This window comes from Prionailurus viverrinus, chromosome D4 (assembly GCF_022837055.1).
Source record: "Prionailurus viverrinus isolate Anna chromosome D4, UM_Priviv_1.0, whole genome shotgun sequence".
Taxonomy (NCBI): domain Eukaryota; kingdom Metazoa; phylum Chordata; class Mammalia; order Carnivora; family Felidae; genus Prionailurus; species Prionailurus viverrinus.
Genome location: NC_062573.1, coordinates 80928679 through 80943766, shown reverse-complemented (window position 1 = coordinate 80943766; position 15088 = coordinate 80928679). Strand labels below are relative to the sequence as shown.

The 15088-nt window shown below is 41.8% G+C and overlaps 1 protein-coding gene across 1 annotated transcript in view; it reads left to right on the top strand.

The window, feature by feature from the left end:
- The first annotated feature begins 231 nt into the window (after positions 1-231).
- The window catches only part of GLIS3 (GLIS family zinc finger 3), a 547841-nt gene continuing 532984 nt past the window's right edge, over positions 232-15088 (top strand). Inside the window, exon 1 of the mRNA XM_047831214.1 lies at positions 232-340. The gene's annotated coding sequence lies outside the window, so the exon portion shown is untranslated. The remainder of the gene's footprint in view (positions 341-15088) is intronic.

The following is a 15088-nucleotide window of genomic DNA, read 5'->3' as shown; positions in this document are numbered from 1 at the left end:
TATCCACCGCATACCCACCGCACTTTGGAACCAGTGCAGTTTGCATACAGTTCTCGAGGGCAGGCATCTTTACCGTGTGGTTTTCTGGCTTCACGTGATGTGATTGTCCTGTGTGGAAGTCCAGATACTGTCATCAATCCAGGACCAAGGAGTGTATATTCAGCTGGTTATTTTTTTTTTTTTTGTTCAGATCGTTGTCTTGAACTCTAAATTTTTTAATTAGTTCAATATACAAAGAGCCTTTGGGAATACAGACTGTAAAGGCCCATATTTCATATGAGTTTCAGCAGCGTTTGGAAGGCCTGAAGTGGGCCTGTGCACTGTGGGATGTCCAGACAAGGTAAGTTGTTTTCCCCCACAGCCTTTGGATTCTGGAATATGGGCACAGCTTCCTTCAAAGGGAAAAGACCACACGAGGGAGCACCCTAGAGGGAGACAGGATAGCAGTCATTAGAATAGATTTTGGAATCGCTGGCTAATCTTGTTTTTTTTTTTTGTTTTTTTTTTTTTTTTTTTTACCCTCTCTGATCTTAAGATAAGTTTTATTGATCTGTGTCAAAGGTCGCAGATTCTTTTGCCATCTCCAATCTGCTAAGTCGTTCCAGTGAGTTTTTTGTTTGTTGTTGTCCTGATACCTTGTTAGAGAAAACAGGTGGAAAGTCCAGGATGTTTCCCAGTTGCCTTTACCTTGGCAAGGCTCAATTTCTTTTTTTTTAATTTTTTTTTTTTTTTTTTACTAAGGTGTAATTGACACATAACATTATATTAGTTTCAGCTGTGCAACATAATGATTCGGTAATTTGCTGAGGTTGCAAAATGGTTACCACAGTACGTCCCCACCGTACAAAGCTTCAAAACATGTTTTTCTTATGGTGAGTGCTTTTAAGCCTTATTTTCTTAGCAACTTTCAAATACACAATAAAGTATTGTTAACTATAGTCACCATGCTGTACGTGACATCCCTGTGACTGACTTATTTTATAACTGGAAATTTGTACCCTTTGACCCCTTTCACCCCCCGGCCACCACCCTGACAGTCACCAATCTGTTCTCTGTATGTGTGTGCTTGTTTTTTCGTTTGTTTTTTAGATTCCACATGTAAGTGAGATCGTACGGCGTTTGTCTTTCTCTGCCTTGTTTCACTTGGCATAATGCTTTTAAGATCCATCCATGTTGTTGTAAATGGCAAGATTCCATTCTTTTTTAAAAAATTTTTTTAAACGTTTATTTATTGAGAGAGAGGGAGACAGAGCCTGAGCTGGGGAGGGGCAGAGAGTGGGAAACACAGAATCAGAAGTAGGCTCTAGGCTCTGAGCTGTCAGCACAGAGCCTGACACAGGGCTCGAACTCATGAATCCCAAGATCGTGACCTGAGCTGAAGTCGGACGCTTAACTGACTGAGCCACCCAGGTGCCCCAAGATTCCATGCTTTTTTATGGCTGAATAATATTCCATTGCATATATGTGTATGTATATACAACAATTCCTTGATCCATTCGTTCATCGATAAACACTTAGGTTATTTCCACATCTTGACTGTGGTCAGTAATGCTGCAGTGAACATTGAAGAATCTATCTATCTTTTGGAATTAGTGTTTTTGTTTTCTTCAGATGAATACCCAGAAGTAGAATGATACAGTATTTCTATTTTTAATTTTTGATTTTTTGAGGAACCCCATCCTATTTTCCATAGTGGTTGTACTAATTTACATTCCACCAACAGCCCACAGCTTTCCCTTTTATCCGTACCCGGCCCAGCACTTGTTACTTCTTGTCCTTGATAACAGCCAGTCTGACAGGTGTGAGGTGATATCTTATGGTGGTTTCAATTTACATTTCCCTGATGATTAGTGACACTGAGAATTTTAAATGGTTTGTCTTCTTGCTGTAAATTTGTATGATTTCTTTGTAGAGTTTGGGTATTTACTGCTTATCAGATGTATGATTTATAAATGCTTTCTCCCATTTAGCCGGTTGCCTTTTCATTTTGTTGATGCTTTAATTTGCTGTGCAGAAACTTTTTCGCTTGATGTCATCCTATTTATTTTTGCTTTTGTTGCCTTTGCTTGTGAAGTCGAGTCAGGTTTAGAAAATCGTTGCCAAGATCCAAGGCTAGGAGATTGCTGCCTGTGTTTTCCTTCTAGGATTTTTATGGTGTCAGGGGCATGACTCAACTTTCTTTCTTTCTTTTCTTTCTTTTTCTTTCTTTCTTTCTTTCTTTCTTTCTTTCTTTCCTTTCTTTCGTATAGTTGACCCACAATGTTAAATTCATTTCAGATGTACAACTCAGTGATTTGACAAGTTGATACGTTATGCTATGTTCACTAGCAATAGCTACCATCTATCCCATTACACAGCTGTTAAAATATCATTGATTATATTCTTTGTGCTCTGCTTTTGATTCCCATTGGACTCAACTTAAGAAAAAAAATTTTTTTTAATATTTATTTATTTTTGAGAAAGAGAGAGAGAGAATCCCAGGCCAGGTCTAAAGTGCACGAAGGAACCTAACATCCGTATGGCTTTGAAGACGTAGCTATTGAGTAGCAGGTAGCAGGTCCTATCTTTGGGCTTTTGGGAATCTCTGAAGTTTTTGTTCGCAGAGGGAGGCGGAGGAGAAAATGAGTGTGGGGGGCACAAGGGGTTGCAGAAACAGACCTGTCAAACTGCGACCAATGTTACTCTAGCTGCTGTCACTTCGCCGGGGACAGTACACTGTCCCTGATGCGTGTCTGGAGAGTTTTCTTTATTTAGAAATTGGAAACACACTTCCAGATCTCTTACTCCATTGCCATTCTGAAGCGTCTTCTAAAAGGCCGAGGCCTGCCCTTGGATTCTGGCTCTCTGCAGGGCAATATCAGGAAATGGGAGGAGCCGGACGTTGCCACGTGATCTCAAATAGTGGTAACGGTTACAACCCAGTGTTGTGCAACAGCATTTCGATTGAGGCTCATCTTTCCAGTTCTGGTACAAGGAATGGAAAGTCTTTCGTATGACGTGTTTTGAACACCAGGGTTGTGTTGGTGGGTGGAGGTTGAGTGGGTGGGAGTGAGGGGGAAGGGGTCGGGGTAAGAAGAGGACCCACAGGTTAGTAGATAGTAACCAGCTGGCGTTACAGACTTCTCAGAAAGAAGTTTGTAAAGGTTAAGAAAGAAGTTTGTAACAGGAGAACAAGAAAGGAAAGAAGGAAGGAAGGGAGCAAAAGAAAGGAAGAGAAAGGAACAGAAGGAAAACAAGATGGCAGGGAAGGAGGAATGAATTGCAGTGTTGCTGGCACACACTTGACCGTGGGCAGTAGTCCTTGTTAAAGAATGCAGAGCTGATATTGGCAACTTAGAAACTTAACTTTCATCGTCATATGGAGTCTCTAGAAAGTTCTTTTCCCATGATAGTGAGTCCTGGCCAAATGAAGAGTATTGTCTAAACAGCTGCTCCATATTTGTTGCCTGGCAGCATGGCGGCTGTTTTTTCTTTTTTAATTTTTTTTTCCAACGTTTTTTATTTATTTTTGGGACAGAGAGAGACAGAGCATGAACGGGGGAGGGGCAGAGAGAGAGGGAGACACAGAATCGGAAACAGGCTCCAGGCTCTGAGCCATCAGCCCAGAGCCCGACGCGGGGCTCGAACTCACGGACCGTGAGATCGTGACCTGGCTGAAGTCGGACGCTTAACCGACTGCGCCACCCAGGCGCCCCATGGCGGCTGTTTCTAAGCGCCCCCTTCCCCCTTCCCTGCCCCCCCAATTACTGAAACCCAGAAGTCATCAAGGTTCCGCAACCTGAGTTCACCACTAAGTATGTGTCCCACAAAGAGGGAGGAAAACTTCGAAACATCTTTGACACAGCCCCTGAACAGAGTGTCGGACGATAGCTGGTAACCCCAAATGCACACAGCTTTTTCAGTGTTAAGCGGGGAACAGAGGGAACAAGCTGGATGCCCTTTAGGTGAAATGGTTGATTGGCTGGCAGCAAAGGATACACACACTCCAGCAGGTTATTACGAAACGTTAGCGTAAGCTGGGTGTTCGCTGGGAAAGCAGGGGCAGTGTAGGCGGTAGGTTTGAAGGAGAGGGGTCTGGGGATGGTTAGGGATTCAAGGACCACCCAGCTAGTGAAGAATGGGGGGGGGTGCAGTTTCTACTACTGGAGATTTGTTCGCCAGTCAGTACTCCCCTCTTCGTTGAAATTTAAGTCTGTGAACACAATAATTTGGTGGTCACTTAGTGTGAAGAAAGGGCTGATTATCCAAATGTGCCTCTTCTGGAGGTAGATGCTCAAATGGGGGAGATCAAGGTGTAACCTAAGAAGGGTTATCGGGGACATTTGGAGGCCCCCTTTGGACCCATAAATCTAGAGTTCGTTTCCTTTTAACCATCTTCATGGATTTTTAATACAACTGGATAATTCGAATTCAGAAATGTTAAAATGTAGTTAGGTCTGAGTTTGTGTGGAAACCGCTTTTGGAAAACATGCCATTCTCAGCCTGTTAGTAATTAGAAGTAGTTGCTAAACAGCTTCTGTCCTAGGTGAGGGTTGTATATCGCCATAGAAGTCGCCTAATAAATGGCTCACGGTAAACCTAGATTGGGTTGCTCATCTAGCAATGAGGAATAATTTAAGTCCACAACGTGAGAGTAGGAGACGTAAAAGGAAAATTAAATTTTCAGATAACAACTCCAAATGTCATTGAAAACGAATGGGGTTGCAGGAGGTGAATAAAAATGCAGTCTGTTTGGTGTTTCCTCGCTAGCTCACTAAGCATTTGTTTCCTAAGCTTGCTCTCTAGAATGCTAATGCCCAGAACCTAATGCAGTGAGCTCTCAGGCCTCAGGGGCAGGGGGAGAGGCTTACCTCCTGGCAGGAGGTCTAGCAGTCTCAGCCCTTGCCATCACTTCTTTTCAGAGAACCCGAGTTGTCTGCATTGTTGACGTTTTGCTCTGTTTTCTTGAAGTTTATGCAGTTCTCTCTGAGGCCAAAAAACCAATGGAAGGGTGGATTCAGGTACAGAGCCATTGTGTCCAGGGAAGATCACATTTTGCTACATGAGATGCTTTTCATTGGCCCAGAAATATTAATTAGGCAGGAGTGACACCACCTGGTCTTCCTAGGAATCTTCACTCAGTCACTTCATTGGAAAAAGGGACATATTTTTACTGCATCTGCTGAAACTGTGTTAGGCACAGTAAATGCTGCATGAGAAATGGAAGGGCCCTGATCTTGAGGGGTGTATTATCTGAGGAATGTAAAAAACATATATATGCCTTCCTGCCTCCTGGTTTCCTCCAGAAATTCTGGTTTAGGAGGTTAGGAGGGGGAGTGAGGTCTTGGTATCTGTACCAGTTTTTCTGAGAATTCCCATGATTGCTTGGGTGTGGGGAGTGAGTCAGGGCAAGACTGATTGATAACATACCCAGAGAAATAGTCACTAAATCAGAGAACCGACGAACCAAAAGAATTCAGAGCAAGATCAAGTTAGATCAAGGTTAGCTGGGGTAATCAGGTGAGGCTTCCAGGAGGAGGAGGTAACTGTAGGTCTGTGTAAAAAAGCAAAGGGGTTGCAAAATAACAATAGTAAAGTAATCAAAACAAGGAGCCACTCCAGGATAAGGGGAAGGCATTTTATCCCCTATATATGCGATTTCACGATAATCTAATTCTACAATTTAATTTCAGTTTCTATTCTGGACCCTTAGGGAACAAATTAAATGTTCTGGAACCCGTGCTTTCAATACCTAGTGTAATCCTATTACATTAAAAAAAAAAAAACAAACCCTGATTTTTACCAAGTGTATCAGTCAGAGTATGGGCAGAAAAACAGAAACCAGTTCTGTTTCAAAAGAATTTTCAAATGGGGGAATTTAATACACGTGTTGGTTTTATGGATGTTTGAAGGGTTGGACGAGCTAAAGAAGGGGATTTGAGAAGTAAATAGAATAATACTCAAAAGTAGGTATCTGTAGGAAGCAGCTAGTAATTCTGGGGACTAGGGAAATAAAAGGGAACAGAGATTGTTATAAAAGCCCAAGAGCGGGTGTCTAGGGGTTCCATGTAGCCAGTACGAGGACTGCAGAGAGTGGAATCCCTGGCCAGTGCGTGGACCACCAAAGAAGGGCAGTTACAGCAGGAGCTTAGATCACGGACAGGCTGCAGCTGTTTCCAGAAACACCAGAAGCAAAAGAATATGAGAAGGAAATAATGTCTCTTTCTCCTGCTAGAATTTAACAGAAAACCAGCTCCTGGAGGAGTCTGGGGGATGGAGTTTGTAGTAAGCAAGACCCAGCCATATAGAATTGATGGAAGAACGTAGGTGTGGAGCTGGGGGACAGCAATTAGGTAACGGGCACATCAGGTTAAATGAATCAAGATGTATTTCCTTCAGGAAGACCATAAACACACCTCAGTCAGAGGTTCATGCATGACTGCTAGCACAGTTTAGTACTAAAATGTGCCCAAGTCTCGTGACAACAACTGGGCAGTGCCATCCAAGTAGAGAATGACGCTTGTGAAGTTTGGTGAATGCCATGTGAACTTGCACCTCTTCCCTTGTCTTTTGTGTTAACCTGATTCACTCACCCGTCCATCTACCCATCCGCCCACTGATCCACCTGGTTAGTGCCTGTTATATGTTAGACACTGTGGTAGGCACTGGGGATCCAAAGATAATACCATACAGCCCTCCTTAGCTAGCTTCCAAAGCTCACAAGCAGTGAATGAATTTGATAGTCACAAAAAATACTACAAGTAATAACTGTATCATTTATTCTTTATGATTTTATTTTTTTTTTAACTTTTAAAATGTTTATATTTGGGTGATAGGGACAGAGGGAGAATGGGGGAGGGGCAGAGAGAGAGAGAGGGAGACAGAATCTGAAGCAGGCTCCAGGCTCCGAGCTGTCAGTGCAGAGCCCAACGTGGGGCTTGAACTCGCAAACTGGGAGACCATGACCTGAGCTGAAGTTGGACACTTAACTGACTGAGCCACCCAGGTGCCCCCTTTATGCTTTTCAAAGTACTTTTTCATCTCCTGAAATTCTCGTGGGATATTTTTAAAAGGTAATTTCATGTTGAACATACTTTGATTTATTTCACACCAACAACCTTTCCATGAACATTGTATATCATTTTCTTATAAGGACAGTGATGTTTTTACTGTTTAACCTCCTTTTCAATGAATTGATTTTCTCCTCTGACCAGTGACTGTCCTGAATCTCTCCCATATTTGTAGGACTCAACAGCACTACTATTCCAAAGCCTGTGTATCCTGTGGCAATTTCTGTCTTCCCTTGTTTTTCTTCCAATTTGTATTGCCTCTTCGACTCTTCGGTTTGCCCATTTTCCTCCATCATCTTCACCAGCTGGCTCTTGTAGGTCAACCTGAGAGACATTTTGAGAGAATAGATACGCTGTGACTTCCTCTCTCCTGCCCTACTGTTGGGATGTCTTGTCTCTCCTGTTCCAGAACTTTATATTGAATCAAGTCTAATTTTTGCTTTCTACCAGTTTCATTTTACTTTATTGTCTTTAAAAACCTTAACTATGTGTTTGTATTTGATTGATAATGACCAGTGTTTCTCCAAGTGTTTTAAATAGACCACCTGCTTCTCAATCACCCAGGGAGCTTACTAAATATGCAGATTCTTTGGCTAACTCCAGTTCTACTGATTTATGATCTCTGGTGTGTGGCCCAGAAATACACATGTTTAACAGATTCCCTGCATGACTGATCACATTAAAGAGAGATGCACTGATAGAGACCTTTGCCTTCAGCTCTGACATTTTTATTCTCATCTCCTTTGGTGCTTTTAAAAGTATTGTCTTTAATGGAATACTGTATTATCAGACTTTGCAGATGGGCAGTAATGATTTGAAGTTTGCCTCTTGTTTCTGAAATCACTTTGCTTTGAACCAGTTATAATCTGTCTTAGTAGCACACAGCCAAGATGCTTTCTAGATTTGCAACCTTGCGCCAAAGTACTCCTGTGGAGTAGAGCAGATATTGATGTCAGGCTATGGGTGGTGAAAATTGGGCTCAGAAAGAGTAAGGGAGTAGTTGAAGGTCACACGACTAGTTAATTCTAGAGTTGAGATCGGAAGCCAGTTCAGATCTCTATGTCTTTCTCTCTCTCTCTTTTTTGATTGGTGTTAGTGTTACAAGACGTACACACACACACTCTTGATTCCACCTTTGCAATGTACCGTGACACATACTGAATATTGGCACCTGCCTTTTGCAAAAGTGAAGTGACATCTTTTCTCCAAGAGCAACAATATGTTTGAAAATGCCTCTCTCATCACCAAGGCCGCTGTGAATTAACACAGTTTATTCCCTGAGTGGGGAACTGATGTGACTGAAGCAAACAGTCATGATAATTTCAAGGTCCACCGAAACAGCAGAAAACAAGTCAATTGCCACCATCCAATAGAAATGAAGCAACCCGAGGTTTTGCTCCCAGAACCTGAAACCTCATCAACTCAAAACAGCTTATAAGCATTTACATGTGTATTCTCCCATCTCTAGATAATTCACACTAAAAGAAGGGACGGATATTGTCAATCTTCCAAAATGGCTGATAATTCCAAAGTCATTTAGATTTGGCTTTGCAACAGGTTTTTATGTTTAGTGTTTGAATTTGGGCTTAATGTATTCTGAGAAATTGTAACATTTTAAGCAACGATAACAGAGCAGTGAGAACCGGGAAATGATTTCCGGGCTTTCTTGTTCTGCTTTTTGACTTAACACTTCCTTCTCTTTCTGATCCATAGTAGGAGTGATGGGTGATCTGTCATTGGACCAACTAAGATTGTTTCTGACTCTCTCTCCCATATGTAATTATTGTATTTATTTCATAGGATCGATGTGGGATTTACAGGATGCCCAGGTAAATTTTAATTTCAGGTAAACAGCAAATAAGTTTTTAGTAGAAGTACGTTTCAAATGTTTCAGGTAAACAACGAATAATTTTTAATACAAGTATGTTTCAAATAGTTCAGATAAACACTGAAGAATTGCATTTTGGACATGTTTATACTAAAAGAATTATTCATTATTTATTTGAAATTCTAATTTAATTGGCATTGTGTACTTTTGTATTGTAAACCAGGTAGCTTTTAAGGAGTTATATGAGATAATGTGTATACAATATCTAGCACATAGCAAATGTTCAGTGAATATTAAAATTATTTTCATAATTGACCTTCTGTAGACCCTAACAAATAATAACTAGCATTCACATATTACTTTACTATTTCCAAAACTACCTCGTATTCATGACTATTCTGATCCTCTTAAGGAATCTGTGATATATCCATATACCAGATGAAGAAATTAAGCCTCATAAAGATAAGTTTTACTGACGGTAGAGTAATCCACAGTATGCTATTCAATCTTTTAATTCAATAGACGTGTAGTTTTCTGTTTTCGTTTTTGTTTTTTTGCAGCTGTGTAATGAGCTTTTTAAGTCAGAGACAATAACTGTTGTGTACTCCATTGCCCAACCAAAAATACTACTCAGTACATGTGTCCTCAACCAGTGCAACTTCCAGATTACTGCTGGATTCTTCCAATGATGAAAATAGCAATAATATTAATAATAGTAATACATCTTATGATGTACCAGCCGTATTCTAGGTGGCTTACATTTACCGGTATAATCTTCATAGTACTTGGTGAAATAGGGTAACATTATGACCTTATTTTACGGATGAGGAATCTGAGGCACGAAGAAGTTAGGTATTTTCTTGCCCGGTTGTTTAGCCAGTAAGCGGTGGGGCTGGGAGAGTTTCAGGCGACCTGGCTTAGAGCCTGCACTCTTGACCTTTGCACTATTCAGACTCCAGCAGTAGAATCAGTGATGACTCAGAGAACATGCACATCTGTAAGCATCTTGATGCACGTTGCCAAAATGCTTCCCTCTTCTAGCAGGGATTCATGACTGTCTCAATACGGCTTTTTCAGCATTGGGTATGCTCATGAAAACAAAATTTTTTTTTCTTTTTGTGTATAATAGGTGCAAAATAGTATCTAGTAGTTTTAATTTTTAAAAAGTTTAATTGTTTTTTAAAAGCTTATTTTTGAGAGAAAGAGGGAACGAGTGTGGGTGGGGCAGAGAGAGAGGGAGACAGAGGATCCCAAGTGGGCTTTACGCTGACAACAGAGAGCCCTGTGCCGGGCTTGAACTCATGAACCGCGAGATCATGACTTGAGCCAGAGTCGGACGCTTAACCAACTGAGCCACCCAGGTGCCCCCTGTACTTATTTGACTACGAAAGGTTGAGCTTTCTTTTTCATATGGTTTAAGAAATTATATTTCTTCTCTTATAAGGCGTCTACTTCCATCTATACCCTTCGGCAAATTAGTGCTAAGCAAACCAGTCACATGAGCCCTACTGTCATGTGTTGCAAATGACTTAAAAAAATAAAATTTGCCATCTTTCAGTTTTGTGTTTGGACCTTTGGCTTATGAAGTATAACAGTAAAGAGAAGGAAGTAGGTCAGTCTTGTCTTTTGTGATTTCTTCTGTTGCTCTTGTGCTTAGAGAGCAGAGATCCAGGATTTTATTTAATTTATTACTTATTATCATTTTTTAAAATGTTTATTTTTGAGAGAGAGAGAGAGAGCACAAGCAGGGGAGGGGCAGAGAGAGAGAGAGAGAGACAGACAGACAGACAGACAGAAACAGAGAATCTGAAGCAGGCTCCAGGCTCCAAGCTGTCGCAGGTCCAGCATTTTACTGGACATTGTAACCCATTGCTTTTTTTAAAGGTTTGGTTTAGAATAACTGTCTTCAGCCTCGGAAAATCCTCTGCAGATTCTCCTAACACTTCAGGTGCTTGACACCTAAAAGATGGTCGGTTTTTCTTTCTGAACCTTTCCTTGCTGACCCCTTTCCCTCCTAACTTCCTCTGAGCGGAACCCTTTGCCCCTCTTTGAGGGACGGTCTCTCTGGTAGGATCATATCTGAGAATATTTAAGGAGCAAGGCTAAATTATTTCTTTAGAGCAATCCAGGTTGCTAATCCAGCTGTTCTGAATGGATGTAATAAGGCTTTCCATTCTGTCTGCTGCTTTAGATGACTCCAGTACTTCTGCGTGTGACCCCAGCATCTCTGTGAGATGTAGTCTTTCCCTTTTCCAGAGGAAGGATCAGGAACTAACGAGTTAAGTGACCCAAGATCTCTGAAACTTATGCAGCCAGGATTACAGCCTGGTTATTCTAACACCTGCTCTTGTGATCTTTTCACTACTCCAGAGTTTGTATGTATGTATGTATTTATTTATTTATTTCTTAAATCATGGATCCACCCGGACCCTACTCCCTGGTCCATTATTTATTTATTTATTTAATCTTTCTTTCTTTTTTTTTTTTTTTTTTTGAGAGAGAGACAAAGCATGAACAGGAGAGGGGCAGAGAGAGGGAGACACAGAATCCGAAGCAGGTTCCAGGCTCTGAGCTGTTGGTGCAGAGCCTGATGAGGGGCTCGAACTCACGGAGTGCAAGATTATGACCTGAGCTGAAGTCGGACGCTTAACCGACTGAGCCACCCAGGCGCCCCCCCCCTTTTTTTTTTTTAATAAATGACTTCTTGTCAAAACCAGAGAGCTAAATACTCACAATGTCATTTTTTTCTCTCTAGTATTAGTGTTTAGAAGGTTCTGAAACACTTTGGCTCATATCAGAATGGTATCACTGGGGACAGGAAGCTCTCTGAGCATTTGCTGTATATGCACACGTTTTTGAAAAAGCCAATAAACGGTGACGTGTATATTCTGTTCCTGTAGAAGCAAACATTTTGTTAAAGAGGGTGTTGCTGTTGTACTTAGCTGGTATTTCTCATACGATCACACGCTAGGAAGCTAAGTGTCTTCTGATTACCTTTTGTATCAGCCACAAGATGGTACCCTTGCACAGCCCAGAGAGAGCACGGGTCAGATGTGGGAGAATTCGGGGGTTTATCTTAGGTTAAATGTAGCACAAGCACACAGGTCGTGTCTTTATGTGCTAAAATAGACAAAAGTTGTTCTCCTTCATCGCATGTAGAAAGGAGATTTGTATATGTTGTAATTTGGTACACCCCTTTTCTTCATACCCATGCGCGTGCCCTACAGAAAACCCAGGTTCTGTTCTACAAGAACATTCAGATCCCTTTCGCTTCTGGTGAAGGAGAAATTCGGGGGTCGATCAGGCTTGATTGAAACCCCCCTTCCCTCCAAACCTGGGAGCATTCCATATCCTTCGGAGAGTGCTGACGGTAGGGGTCAGTTTTACAGAGCGGTAAAGGACTAAGAACGGTGTCTTGTGTCAGGAGAAGACAGGCTTTGCCTTGAAGATCAAGCAGGTAGAGCAATCAGAGCATTATTTACAATAATGAAAAGTCAGAGCGATGTACATGCCCAACAGTGGGGAGCAGGCTGGAATAGCTCATCTAAGGGCATGCTGTCGCAGATGATCAACGGCAAATTGTAGAAGAATGTTCCATCTCTTGGGAAAACGCTCAAGGCGTATTCAGGTAAAACGTGGATTTCAAACCCGTGTATTCAGTCATGTGTGCGCGCGTGTGTGTATGTGTGTGTCGAGAAGGATATGCGCAATAACACTGGTTCTCTCTGAAAAGCGTAGCTAACTTTTTTGGCCTTTGAGCGTTACCTGCATTTTCTGTGATGTGGACTCGGTCATCCCGGAGGGCCAGCGGGAGGGCCCTGCTGCTAACAGAGGTCTCATTTCTGTCCTCATGCTGGGGTGCATATGATACCTGGATCGACAGCCTCGTCAGAATGGGGGCGGGGGGTAGTTCTCCAAGAAGGAGCTTGGCCTGCACAGGCCTAGCTGTCTTGAGGGCCTCAGACTGGGTCTGCGTGAGATGTCTTCTTAGGGAGTGGTCACTCATTGGCTGGAAGGCCTACTATTGGTTCTTTTAAAATATGCTGTGAGGTGGAAGTTTCAGGATAGTCAAAGTCGGCTACCAGCACCTTCTGTCTTTTTCCTTTGGAGGGGTGGGTGGAGTAGAGGGTTTAGCCCATCAAGGCTATTGCTTCAGAGGAGGGGAGCTGTTCCAACTCCTTTTGTAACTGCTCTGGGAGCAGCAGTACTTGGCAGTTCCAGCATCTAATCAGAAAGCAGCACCACTGAGGTGGCTGCGATGGGCAGGCCCTTCTCTGTGCGTCCGTGGAAGATCAGATAGCAGAGGTATGTATGTATCTGGACCGAGGTTTCTTGTGTCACTGGGGGAAGCATCCTGCTGCCCGTTCACTCCTTGCGAGATGTGAAATGTCTCTGTCACAAAGGTGTATACACGTGCTAGAAATTCTTCCATAGTTAGAGTTTTGAAAGTCACGTCTTTCCTCCAGATAACGAAAAATCATTAATTTCACTCTGAGTGTTAGGAAGTCTTTTATAGACCCCAGAAAGAGAGTTTGTCCAGGGGTCGTGCATAACATTTGTAGAGTTTGAATGGATTCTTCTTGTGAATTGAGACGGGCCTCGGAAACATATGTGGCTTTAACGGTTCATCATCCTAGAGCAGTGGTTCCCGAAGGCTGGTTTATGGATCGACTCTATCAGAATCACATTGAAGAGCTTTAACCCTCCCCTCACCCCCCAAGCCACTTCCAAATTCTGCTTCAGTAGGTTTTCAGTGGACCCCAAGAACCCCAGCCTCCCCAGGTGACTCTGAAATACATTTGGGATGTCTCTGACATGTTTTCATGCCAGTTGCAACTGTAAATATGAAGTGTTTAACTTGTATGCTGAATCAGTGTAGTCATATGCAGTTTGTATTTCAGAGCTCATACACGCATATGCATTTTGTTCTTACCAGAACAGTGGAATCACTGCACAAAATTAACTCAGCTTTTAAATTTCACTTCTTGATATATGCACCTTCTACCAACATTCTCTCCTGATAAATAAGGAAGAATTTGAAGGAAAAGGAGCTAAGGGTTGCCCTACTTTTCCTTTCCTTCTGTGACATCATTTTCAGCATAAGTGGTTGGCCAATCCTGAGAAGTAACATGATTAAGAAAGAATATGATGAGACCATTTAATCAGACAGCACGTTTGTGTGTTACCATATATGGGAGACAAAAAAAAAATAGAAAATATATAAAAAACTGCGCCATGTGGCATTGGGGGCTCAGTTCTTTGGGTACGAACCCAATTGAGCCATGCTGGCATGAATAAAGTTGCTTCCTAAAAAAAAAAAAGAAAAGAAAAGAAAGAATATGATAGGGTCCTTGGTCATTTGTGTTTCTGTCTTTCTACATTCAAAGCAAATTCTGGCTCAGTGGAAAAGCGGCCTCTCTAAGGTGTCAGTTTACTCAACTGTAGGTGGAACTTGCTCACCTTGTACTCACTTCGAGTCTTCCCGAACTTCCGTGCATGTAGATTTACCAGGACTCTATACTCACGGGGCGTCACACATGCCAAGTGCAGATGCAGCAGCAAGAAACAGCGGCAGACACGCATGCTGAACGTGTCTCCTCTGCTCATGCTTCTGCTCCATTGTTCCATCAGATTTCACTTACGTAACAGAAGTTCAAAGCTAAAATTAGTATGGATCAAAAACCTAAATGTGAGACCTAAAGCATAAAACTCCTAGAAGAAAACATAGGCAGAGGTGTCTTTGACACTGGCCTTAGAAACATATTTATAGGTCTGTGTCCTTGGGCAAGGGAAACAAAAACTAAGATAAACTGTTTGGACTACACCAAAGTAAAAAGGTTTTGCATAGTGAAGGAAACTGTGAACAAAACAAAGAGACAAACTACTGAATGGGAGAAGATATTTGCAAATGATATATCCAGTAAGTGATTAATGTTAATATCTAAAATATATAAATAACTAACATATATATATTTATAGAACTTAACACTAAAGAAACAAAGAACCCAATTAAAAAATGGGCAGAGGAACCAAATAGACACAAAGATGGCCAGAAGATACATGAAAAGATGCTCAATATCACTAATTATTAAGGAAATGGAGATCAAAACCACAGTGAGATACCTTATACCTGTCAGAATGGCTGATATCAAAAAGACAAGACATAATAAATTTTGTCAAGGATGTGGAGAAAAAGGAACCCTTGTGCACT